The sequence below is a fragment of the Lipotes vexillifer genome, unplaced genomic scaffold, assembly GCF_000442215.2.
Source record: "Lipotes vexillifer unplaced genomic scaffold, Lipotes_vexillifer_v1.1 scaffold1004, whole genome shotgun sequence".
In the NCBI taxonomy this organism is placed as follows: Eukaryota; Metazoa; Chordata; class Mammalia; order Artiodactyla; family Lipotidae; genus Lipotes; species Lipotes vexillifer.
The window spans coordinates 172,957-185,509 of NW_006793064.1; the positions used below are offsets into that span (position 1 = coordinate 172,957).

The window sequence follows — 12,553 nt, forward strand, 5'->3', positions numbered from 1 at the left end:
GGGGGGGGGGGGAGGGAAGGGCGCCCTCCCATTGGACGCCGACGAGAGCGTGCCCTTACGTCCCGCCCGCGCAGGCAAGCCCCCTTCCTTCCCGCCCCGCCCTCCGCCCCCCGCGCGGGGTACGCCGGGAGTGGATTCGGTGCGACCGGCCGTGGTACTCCATCTCCCGGCGGGCAGAGCGCTAAAGGCGGCGGCGCCTTTGTGAAGGCAGCGGCTCGGCGCGGAGGAAGTTCCGGTCTTCGCGGCGCTGGGTCGGTGGCAGCGGCCGAGGATTAGGAGGAGCGGGCCGCGGAGGCCGCGCTGCCTCGGTAAGGGCTTGGGGCTGTAGAGAGGGCGTGCCGGAGCCTGGGGGAAAAGAGCCGGCCTGCCAGGCCGCTCTGGACGTCGCGGGCCCGCGCGGGCTAGAAGCTGCGGCTTCGGTGTCGCGGGGCGGCCGCGGCCTCGCTCAGGAAGAGACCCAAGTGGCGGTGTGGTGAGGGAGGCGCCGCCCACGGGAGGAACGCCCCAGAATGGTCGCGGGCCCGGGGCGGGGCCCGGCGCGGCGGTGGAATTACCGGTCCAGTCTCGGGGCGGCCGGCTGCGGTATTTTGTAGCTGGCGCGTGGTTGCGGTTCGGTGCTTCTGGTCTGAGGAGCTGCAAGCAGGCGGCCCTTTCTTCCTCCTTTTTTCCTGCTTTTTAAAGATTCTGATACAGTTCTGAGGCATCGTTCAAGAGGGAGCTTTTTTTGTGCTTAGCACGTAGCCTCACTCTCAGACCTGGACAGACCCGAGTGGGCTCAGCCGGACCACAGGGCGCGAGAGTTCGGAGCCCGGCACTCGGGGCTGTAGAATCTGGAGCCAGGGGAGTGGTCTGGTGGGTCCTGCACCCGTTGGGCGCATGGAGGAGGAGAGGGAAGTTTCCTCGTATTCGCTTTTTAGATTCCTTTTGGCGTTGTAAATCTGTGTTTTCCTCTTAATTTTAGAATTGATGTTGTGCTTATGGGCTCAACTCTGGGCGTGCATTTTTTAATAAAACAAAGGGCCTTGTTTTGTAGGGTACATAAACTGTAAGAGTACTTGTATTTTTTGCACATTACAGGTTTGCTTGTGAAGGTCAGAATTGCGGGGATCTAGGTGGAGTTCAGTAGACTTAGATGCGCCTGGTCACCTGATTCATTTCTGAACTCTGGATTCTGCCCTAGATTTGTTAGTTTTCAACTTCCTGTTGAGTAGTGCCACCAATGGGAATGGTTTAATAATGTCAACATCAGCAAACTTGTGAGGACTGTAGGAGAGGTATCAAGAACTGATAAGTGAGGGTAGGACTGACAATGGTATGTTAGCATTCTGGTGAAACACAAAAGTTGGACCTGAACCTTGCCTGGTTAACAGGCATCTAACTAGGTACCTAACCTATAGAATAGGTACTAGGTCTCTGTTTCTGGACATTTGTAGCACCCTTCTTTATAGAATTCTGTTACCAGAATTGGGTTTACTTTTGTTGCCTTTAGGAGCCTAGTTTTTTGTAGCCTTTCAGAGGAGAATTGTCAATGGAGAGGTTACTAAGTGAACTCTTCAGTCTTACTGAAGATACATGGGCAAAGTTATACTCTTCTGCCAGTGTTTAAATGTATGAAATGGTGTGTTAATAATCTAACTCAGAGTTGTATTAGCATTAAAGCTATTGGAAAATCCTTTTTTTGAAAAAAATTTTAAATTTTATTTATTTATTTTAGGCTGCGTTGGGTCTTCGTTACTGCGTGCAGGCTTTCTTTAGTTGCGGCGAGTGGGGGCTACTCTGTTGTGGTGTGCTGGCTTCTCATTGCAGTCCCTTCTCTTGTTGCAGAGCACAGGCTCTGGGCGCAGGCTCAGTAGTTGTGGCGCACGGGCTTAGTTGCTCCGTGGCATGTAGGATCTTCCCAAACCAGGGCTTGAACCCGTGTTCCCTGCATTGGCAGGCGGATTCTTAACCATTGCACCAGCAGGAAATTCCCGCTATTGGAAAGTTCTGAAATTTTAAAGATGATAAATCATGGACTCTTCTGGCTACATTCCAAGTGCTTAGAATTTATTTTCCTGCTAGAATTCCACAGTAGTTGTTCATCTCATTCACTTAGTTAACGGGGCATCTATTGGGTGCCTTTGATAACCTTCCTATCACACTGTGGGACTCAGTAGAGCAGAGTGGGTAACTGTAGGAGCTCTAAAATCTGGTAGGGTTTGGACCCCTGACTCTTCCACTACCTGAGTGACATTGGACAAATTACTTAACTTCAGTTTCCTCATATGTGAAATGAGGTTAAGAAATGTAGCCACCTCGGTAGGTTGTTTTGAGGTTTATGTAATCCTTTTAGAACAGTGCCTGGTGTGTGGAAAGTGTTCACTAAATGTTAGCCATGGTTACCTTTTTAAGAAATAGCTTTGTTGAGATATAATTCACACACCATACAGTTCACCCATTTAAGGTGCTTAATTCAGTGTTTTTTCGTATAGTACGTTACTTTTTTTTTTACAAAGTTGTGATGAATATATTTTGTTACATACATTGTAACAAAATTTGCCATTTAAGCCATTTTTATGTGTAAACTTCACATAAAATTCAGTGCATGAATTACATTCACAATGTAATGAAACCATAACCATTATCTATTTCTAAAACTTTTTCATCACCTCAAACAGAAACCCTAACCATTAAGCAAGTAACTCCTATTGCCCCCTCCCTCTAGCCCCTGGTAACATCTAATCTGTATTCTGTCTCTGTTTATTTACCTGTTCTGGGTAACCCATATAAGTGGAATCATAAAATATTTGTCCTTTCATGTCTGACTTATTTCAGGTAAAAATGTTTTCATGTCATAGCGTGTGTCCAAACTTCATTCTTCTTCTTTTTCTTTTTAAATTAATTAATTTATTTTTGGCTGCATTGGGTCTTTGTTGCTGCGCGCGGGCTTTCTCTAGTTCCAGCGAGCGGGGGCAACTCTTCGTTGCGCTGCGCGGGCTTCTCATCACGGTGGCCTCTCCTGCCGCAGAGCACAGGCTCTAGGCGCGCAGGCTCAGCAGCTGTGGCACAGTGGCTCAGTAGTTGTGGCTCACAGGCTCTATAACACAGGCTCAGTAGTTGTGGTGCATGGGCTTGCTCCACGGCATGTGGGATCTTCCCGGACCGGGGCTCGAACCCGTGTCCCCTGCTTTGGCAGGCAGATTCTCAACCACTGCGCCACCAGGGAAGTCCCCATTCTTTCCTTTTTAATTAAAGATTTTTTTAAAAACTGAGATGTAATTGACATCTTCATTCCCTTTTAAGGCTGAACAAAACTCAGTTGGTATGTATAGACCACATTTTGTTTAATTGTTCACTTGCTAGACAGTTGGGTTTTCACCTTTTGGCTGTTGTGAATAATGCTGATGTGAACATGGGTATACAAATATCTCTTCATGTCCCTGTTTTCAGTATCTTTGGGTATATACCCAGAAGTGGATCATATGGTAATTCTGTGTTTAGCTTTTTGAGGAACCACCATACTCTCTTCCACAGCAGTTGCATTGTTCCCACCAGTAATGCACAAGGGTTCCAACTTCTCCACATCCCAACACTTATTTTCTGTTTTTTTGTTTTTGTTTTTTTTCAGTAACCACCTAAATGGGTGTGAAGTAGTGTCTCTCTCTCTCTCTCTCTCTCTTTCTTTAACCATTTTAATGTGTACACTTCAGTGGTATTAAGTACCTTCCCACTGTTGTGCAACCATCATTACCATACAGCTTCAGAACTTTTTTGTCTTCTCAAACTGAACCTTTGTACCCATTAAACAATAACTTCCTATTCTCCCCTCCCCCAACCCCTGGTACCCACCATTCTACTTTCCATCTCTATGAATTTGCTTGTCCTAGGTACCTTATATAAATAGAATCATAAATTATACAATATTTGTCCTTTCATGACTGGCTTATTTCACGTAGCAGAATGTCTCCAAGGTTCATCCATGTTATAGCATCTGTCAGAATTTCATTCCTTTTTGAGGCTGAATAGTATTCCTTTATATATATATATATATATATATATACTATATTATGTTTATCTTTTCATCTGTTGGTGGGCATTGGGTTGTTTCCACCTTTTGACTGTTGTGAGTAATGCAGGAATCAACATGGGGGCGGGTACACATATCTACTCGAGTTCCTGCTTTCATTTCTTTTGGGTTTATACCCAGAATTGGAATCGTTGGATCACATGATAATTTTGTTTTTAATTTTTTGAGCAACTGCCATATGTTTTACACAGTGGCTGCACCATTTTACATGCCCACCAGCAACACAGAGGGTTCTGATTTCTCCACATCCTCACCAGCCTCTGTTAGGTTTGTTTGTTTGTTCGTTTATTTTTGTTTTGTTTAATAACCATCTTAATGGGTGTGAAGGGGTATCTGGTGATTTTGAGTTGCATTTCCCTAATTGCTAATGATGTTGAGAGTCTTTCTTTGTGTTTATTGACCATTTGTATGTCTTCTTTGAAGAAATGTGTATTCAAGTCCTTTGCTCATTTTTGAGTCAGGTTGCTTTTGTTGTTGAGTTTTAGTTTTCTGTATATTCTGGATGTTAATCCCTTATCAGATATGTGTATTGCAGATATTTTCTCCCATTCGTGAATTGCCTTTTTACTTTGTTGATAGTGTTCTTTGAAGCACAGAAGTTTTTAATGTTGATGAAGTCCAGTTTGTCTTTTTTTTTGACTCTGCTTTTAGTGTTATATCCAAGAGATCATTGCCAAATCCAATGCATGAAGCTTCCCCTCTGTTTTCTTCTTAGAGTTTTAGATCTTAAGTTTAGGTCTTGAATCCTCTTTTTTTTTTTTCTTTTTCCTGCTGTACGCGGGCCTCTCACTGTTGTGGCCTCTCCCGTTGCGGAGCACAGGCTCCGGACGCGCAGTCTCAGCGGCCTTGGCTCACGGACCCAGCCGCTCCGCGGCATGTGGGATCTTCCCAGATCGGGGCACGAACCCATGTCCCCTGCATCGGCAGGTGGACTCTGAACCACTACGCCACCAGGGAAGCCCTCTTCCCTCTTTTGAATCCTTTTTTTGAGATAACTTTTGTATATGGTGTTGGGTAAGGGCCCCACTTGATTCTTTTGCATGTGGATATCCAGTTTCCCTATGACCATTTGTTGCAAAGACTGTCTTTTTCCCATTGAATGGTCTTGGCACCCTTGTTGAAAATAACTTGACCATGTACGTGAGGGTTTATTTCTGGGTTCTCTATTCCATTGTTCTGTATGTCTGTCCTTATACCAATACCACACTGTTTTGATTACTGTAACTTTATAGTAAGTTTTGAAATTGGGAAGTGAGAGTCCTCCAACTATGTTCTTTTTCAAGGCTATTCAGAGACCTATGAAATTCTATACGAATTTTAGGATGGGCTTTGGAGTCAGATGGTCTTGAGTTTGCATTTTGGCTTTTCCTCATATTAGTTATATTGTTTTGGGGCAAGTCTCTCAACCTATTTGAGCCTCAGTTTCATCGTCTCTAAAGTGGGGATTGTAACAGAACTTACCCCACGGAGGACCTGTGATGATTAAGTGAGAGAACCCATGTAAAATGCGCAACTGTGGCAGAGTCAGTACTCAGCTATGCCTGCCTTTATTACTCTTGTTTCAGAGAGTAGGAATAGACATACTCAGAAAGGTCCTTTCCAGCTTAACGTTATTGTCATTTTAAACACCTGACCATAGTAGCAGTAGTAATAATATTTAATACATTGTTGCTTTAAAATTTTTCAAAACTTTTTTTGGAGGCATAATTTACATATCATAAAATTCACTTATTGTAACCGTTCAGTTTGATGCAGTCATCACCACTATTCAGATTTAGAATATTTCCAACACCTCAAAACATTCCCTAGTTCCTGTTTGTTGTTAATCTCCACTTCCCATTCTTAACTGCAAGTCCTAGCATCCACTGATCTGCTTTCTGCCTCTGTAGTTTTATGTTTTCGAGAAATTTCATATAATTGGAATGTCTGGCTTCTTTCACTTGTAATCTTTTTTGAGATTTATCCATGTTGCATTCCTTTTTATGAGTATATCACATTTGTTTATCCATCTACCTGTGGATTGACATTTGGGTTCTTTTCAGTTTTTGGCTATTATGAATAATGTTGCTATCAATGCAATTGCTTCTGATGCATGATCTCATTTACTCCTTACAGTAATCATATGAGGTAGGTACCATTATTATTCCCCTTGTGTAGGAGGAGAGCTTTGAGGCATGTAGAAGTTAAATATAACTTACAAAGGGTACATAGAAAGCTAAAGTTTTGGGCTTCCCTGGTGGCGCAGTGGTTAAGAATCCTCCTGCCAATGCAAGGGACACGGGTTTGAGCCCTGGTCTGGGAAGATCCCACATGCTGTGGAGCACCTAAGCCCATGCACCACAACTACTGAGCCTGCGCTCTAGAGCCCTCAAGCCACAACTACTGAAGCTCGCGTGCCTAGAGCCTGCGCTCTGCAACAAGAGAAGCCACCGCAATGAGAAACCTGCGCACTGCAACAAAGAGTAGCCCCCACGCACCACAACTAGAGAAAGCCCGTGCGCAGCAACGAAGACCCAACGCAGCCAAAAATAAATTTAAAAAAAAAGAAAGAAAGAAAGCTAAAGTTTTGTCTTCCTTTTTTTTTTTTTTTTTTTTTCTTTTCTCTTGGCCATGCTGCGTGGCATGCAGGATCTTAGTTCCCCAACCAGGGATGGAACCCATGCCCTGTGCAGTGGAAGCTTGGAGTCCTAACCACTGGACCACCAGGGAATTCCCAGAAGCTGGAGTTTCGATTCAAACCCAGGCAGTCTGACTCTAAAACGTATTCACTAGGCCAATGGTCTTGAAACCCTTTTACTCTTGAACCACCTAAAAGGATTAAAAAAAAATTTAACCCCTAAAATTTCGAAAAAATTGTTTACCACCTTGTACATTTCTATGTTGGCATCTTAACACTTCTGTCATAAATGGCTGCAAAGGATGTATTTTCTGGTATAATATATATATACTGCATATATGCTTTAAATATGTAGTTGACAAAACCTTGGAACTGCAGATTTAATTTATGGAAAATGTCTGCCATATAATTTAATTGGCAAATCAAACTTTAATATCAGTCATTTAGCCAAACCAGACTGCATCAATGGGAACATTCCAAATCCCAATGATTTTTGAAATAAACTCAAAATGAGTAATAACATTTACTGAGCATTTATTTATGAGGCACTGTTCTAGTGAATTTACATTGTCATTTTATCCTGATAACTATGAAGTAGACATCTTTATCCTGACTTTTAGAGAGAAGTAAACTGAGGCATTAAGTTAAATAACTTGCTTAAGGAGCTACATTGTGCAGAGCCAAGATTTGTCTCCAAGCGATCTAACTGTGAACCCCAGCAGAGTATGTCTAGAGACTGCACTCTTGTCCCTTCACCACCACACTGTGCTTTCTTATAAAACTCACTTTTAAACTAGGAACCTGACTGTAATTTGCTGGTGTAAGGGACCAGGATATAATATTTAAAATCTGGGAAATTTCTAGTCACAAGAAAAAGCAGCTCTAATGAAGTATTTACATGTCTCCCTATAGTAGTAAAGTCTCATTTGTACATGAGCTTGAGATTCCTATGGGATAGCTAAGTGGCCATTTCTGGCAGGCATTTGGACTTTATAGGGAAGTCTAAGCTGGGGATGGAGATGTGGAAATTATCATCATAGAGATGGTAGAGATAGTGGTTAAATTGGGAATGGGTAAGATTGCCCAGTGTCTTAGCTTGGGCTGCTCTAACAAAATACCCTAGACTGGGTGACTTAAACAATACAAATTTCTCATAGTTCTGGAGCCAGGGAAGTTTTTTGTTTGTTTGTTTTTTGTTTTTTGGCTGCGTTGGGTCTTCGTTGCTGTGCGCGGGCTTTCTCTAGTTGCGGTGAACGAGGGCTACTCTTCATTGGGGCGCGTGGGCTTCTTATTTGTGGTGGCTTCTCTTGTTGTGGAGCGTGGGCTTTAGGCGCGAGGGCTTCAGTGTTGTGGCTTGCGGACTCTAGATCGCAGACTCAGTAGTTGTGGCGCATGGGCTTAGTTGCTCCGCGGCATGTGGGATCTTTCTGGACCGGGGCTCTTTCCCGTGTCCCCTGCATTGGTGGGTGGATTCTTAACCACTGTGCCACCAGGGAAGTGCTGGCGGGGAAGTTTAAGATTAAGGTGCCAGACAATATGGTTCCTGGTGAGATCCTCTTGATTTGCAGACAGCTGCCTTCCCGCTGTATGCTCACATGGCAGGGAGAGAGAGAGAGAGCATCTCTCTTTTGTCCCTTTTTTTTTTTTTTTTTTTTTGTGGTACGCGGGCCTCTCACTGCCGTGGCCTCTCCCGTTGCGGAGCACGCACAGGCTCAGCGGCCATGGCTCACGGGCCCAGCCGCTCCGCGGCACGCGGGATCTTCCCAGACCGGGGCATGAACCCGTGTCCCCTGCATCGGCAGGCGGACTCTCAGCCACTGCGCCACCAGGGAAGCCCTTGTCCCTTTTTTTAAAAAAATAAAATTATGTATTTATTTTTGGCTGTTTTGGGTCTTTGTTGCTGTGTGCGGGCTTTTCTCTAGTTGCAGCAAGTGGGAGCTACCCTTTGTTGCGGTGCATGGGCTTCTCATTGCGGTGGCTTCTCTTGTTGCGGAGCATGGGCCCTAGGTGTGTGGGCTTTAGTAGTAGTGGCTTGTGGGCTATAGTAGTAGTGGCTTGCGGGCTCTAGAGCACAGGCTCAGGAGTTGTGGTGCACGGGCCTAGTTGCTCTGCGGCATGTGGAATCTTTCCGGACCAGGGCTCGAACCCCTGTCCCCTGCGTTGGCAGGTGGATTCTTAACCACTGCACCACCAGAGAGGTCCTCTTTTGTCCCTTCTTATAAGAGCATCAACCCCATTCCTAAGGGCTCTACCCTCATGACCTAATTACCTCCTAAAGGCCCCATCTTCAAATACCGTCACATTGGAGATTAGGACTTGAACACATGAATTTTGAGGTAACACAAATATTCACTTTAGTCCATAGCACCAAGAGACGGCATCAAGAACCATGCTGGGGAACAGAATAGAGGCTAGTGGATTAGCAGTATTTGGTGGACATTCATTTATATATTGAGCTAATATTTAAAGGTTTTGTATTGGGTGTGTGGGTGTGAGTTTTGCATGAGAGAGACTTGAGTATGTTTACAAACAAAAAGGAAGTAGTCAGCAGAGTGGTAATATAGGTCACAAAATGAGTTAGTGATGGAGCAAGGTAAGGGTACGTTCTTCAGACTACAGTCTTTAATTAATGGGTACACGAAAACATCCCAGAGAGACTATGGGCATGTATATTTTTAAAGGAATCAATATGCAGAACTTGCCTTCCGTAAATACTCTTCTTAAGAATGATCTGGGGACTTCTCTGGTGGTCCAGTGGGTAAGACTCCACGCTCCCAATGTGGGGGGCCCAGATTCGATCCCTGCATGCCTGCCGCAACTAAGGAGTCTGCGTGCCACAACTGAAAAATCCCACATGCTGCAACTAAAGATCCTGCATGCCGTAATGAAGATCCCGCATGCTGCAACTAAGACCTGGTGCAGCTTAAATAAATATTAAAACAAACAAAAAAAGAATGAATCTTGCTCCTGGGTGTAAGAACGAAAACTCTTAGAAGAAAACATAGGGTGAAAGCTTTATGCGTTGGGTTTGGCAATGATCGTTTAGAGGATATGACACCAAGGGCACAGTCAACAAAAGGAAAAATAGACAAATTGGACTTCATCAAAATTAAAACCTTTTGTGGTCAGTGAACACTATGAACAGAGTAAAAAGGCAACTCACAAAATGGGAGAAAATATTTTCAAATCACATGTCTGACAAGGGATTTATATCCAGAATATATAGAAAACTTCTAAACTCCACAACAACAACAAAAAACCTGAATCAAAAAATGGGCAATAGGGGCTTCCCTGGTGGCACAGTGGTTGAGAGTCCACCTGCCGATGCAGGGGACGTGGGTTCGTGCCCTGGTCCGGGAGGATCCCGCATGCCGCGGAGCGGCTGGGCCCGTGAGCCATGGCCGCTGGGCCTGCGCGTCCGGAGCCTGTGCTCCGCAGCGGGAGAGGCCGCAGCAGTGAGAGACCCGCGTACCGCAAAAAAGAAAAAAAAAAGAAAAAAAAAATGGGCAAAGGACTTGAATAGACATTTCTCCCCAAAAGGATATACAAATGGCCAATAAGCACATGAAAAGATTCTCAACATCATTATTGATTAGGGAAATGCAAATCAAAACCACAATGAGATACCACTTCATACCCATTAGGAAGGCTGTTATTAAAAAACAAAAGAAAACAGAAAAACAGTATTACAAGTGTTGGTGAGGATGTGGATAAATTGGAACTTGTATTATTCTGCTAGGGCTGCCATAGCAAAATACCACAGACTAGGTGGCTTAAACAACAGAAAATTATTTTCTCACAGTTTGGAGGCTGAAGTCTAAGATCAAGGTGTCAGCAGTTTTGGGTTTTGATGCGGCCTCTCTCCTTGGCTTGCAGAAGGCCATCTTCTGTCCATGTCCTCACATGGCCTTTTCCCTGTGCATGCATTCCTGGTCTGGTGTCTCTTCCACTGATGCCAGTCCTGTTGGATTGGGGCCCCGCCCTTATGGCCTCTTTCAACCTTAATTACTTCCTCAAAGGCCCTATTTCCAAATACAGTCACATTGGGAGTTAGGGCTTCAGCATATGAATTGGAGGGGGCACAGTTCAGTCCATAACAAAACCATTGTGCACTATTTGTGGGAATGTAAAATGGTGTAGCTGCTGTGGAAAACAGTATGGTGGTTCCTCAAAAAATTAAAAATAGAATTACCATATGATCCAGCAATTCTACTTCTGGGTATATATATCCAAAAGAAGTGATCTCAAAGAGATATTTGTACACCCTTGTTCATTATTCACATTGTCCAAATGATGGGAGTAACCCAGGTGTCCATAAGTGGATGAATAGATAAAATGTACACACAATAGAATATTATTCAGCCTTAAAAAGGCATGAAATTCTGATAGATGTTGCAATATATATGAACCTTGAAGACATTATGGTAAATGAAATAAGCCAGAAAGAAAAAATATTGTATGATTCCACTTGTATTAGGAGGTACTTAGAGTAGTCAAAATCATAAAGACAAAGTGGAACGGTGGTTGCCAAGGACTAGGTTAAGAGGGGAGTGGGGAGTACTGTTTAGTGGGTACAGAGTTTCTGTTTTGCAAGATGAAAAAAGTTTTGTGGATGAATGGGGATGATATTTGCAAAACACTGTGGATGTACTTAATCCCTCGTAACTGTATACTTAAAGATGGTTAAAGTGGTAAACTTAAATTATTTTTTAAAACTGCCTCTTGTTGATTCTCCTTTTCCACTTCCTCTTTCTTACTAACCCTTCTCCCACTTTACCAGAAAGTCACCTTTGCATTTGCAATCTAACTGAAGTACACTGTGCCAGGGAGGATACCCTTTAGGACACCAAACAATGTTTATCTCATCCTCCATTGAAGGATATTTGGGTTGTTTCCATTTTTTTTTAAAGCTATTATGAATAAAGCTGTTGTGAACATTTTTGTAGAGGTCTTTTATTTTCATTTATCTTAGGCAAATACTTTAGAAGTGGAATTGCTGGGTCATAGGGTAGTGTTTCTCAGGCCAGTTTCTAAAGTGGTTGTACAATTTTGCATTCTTTGTGTGTGTGTGTGTGTGTGTGTGTGTGTGTGTGACCTTTTTTTAAAAAATTTATCTTATTTTATTTTTTATTTTTTTGCTGTACGTGGGCCTCTCACTGTTGTGGCCTCTCCCGTTGCGGAGCACAGGCTCCGGACGCACAGGCTCAGCGGCCATGACTCACAGGCCCAGCCGCTCCACGGCATGTGGGATCTTCCCAGACCGGGGCACGAACCCATGTCCCCTGCATTGGCAGGCGGACTCTCAACCACTGTGCCACCAGGGAAGCCCCCTTATTTTATTTTTGGCTGCATTGGGTCTTCATTGCTGCACGCGGGGCTTTCTCTAGTTGCAGTGAGAGGGGGCTACTCTTCCTTGCCATGCCCGGGTGGCTTCTCTTGTTGCGGAGCACAGACTCTAGGTGCACAGACTTCAGTAGTTGTGGCACGCGGGCTCAGTAGTGGTGGCACATGGGCTTAGTTGCTCCGCGGCATGTAGGATCTTCCCGGGCCAGGGCTCGAACCCGTGTCCCCTGCATTGGCAGGCGGATTCTCAACCACTGCGCCACGAGTGAAGCCCTACAATCTTGCATTCTTTCGAGTAGTGTATGAGTTCTGATTGCTGGAAATCTTTGTGTATCTGATTTTGTGAATCTTTTTAATTTTAGCAATTCTAGTGAGTGTGTATTGGTATCATTGTGGTTTTAATCTTTTCCTTCTGACTAATAATAGGGAGCATTTGTCAGACATGTGTCACAAATATTTACTTGCTGTTCTGTAGTTTACCTATTCATTTTTTAACAGTGTCTTTTTTTTTTTTTTTTTTTGGTACG

The 12,553-nt window shown here is 44.0% G+C and overlaps 1 protein-coding gene across 2 annotated transcripts in view; it reads left to right on the plus strand.

Moving 5' to 3' along the window:
- Positions 1-133: 133 nt before the first annotated feature.
- RBM6 (RNA binding motif protein 6) overlaps positions 134-12,553 on the plus strand; it is a 109,044-nt gene continuing 96,624 nt past the window's right edge. For both annotated transcript variants that reach the window (XM_007466219.1, XM_007466220.1), the window contains exon 1: positions 134-308. The gene's annotated coding sequence lies outside the window, so the exon portion shown is untranslated. The remainder of the gene's footprint in view (positions 309-12,553) is intronic.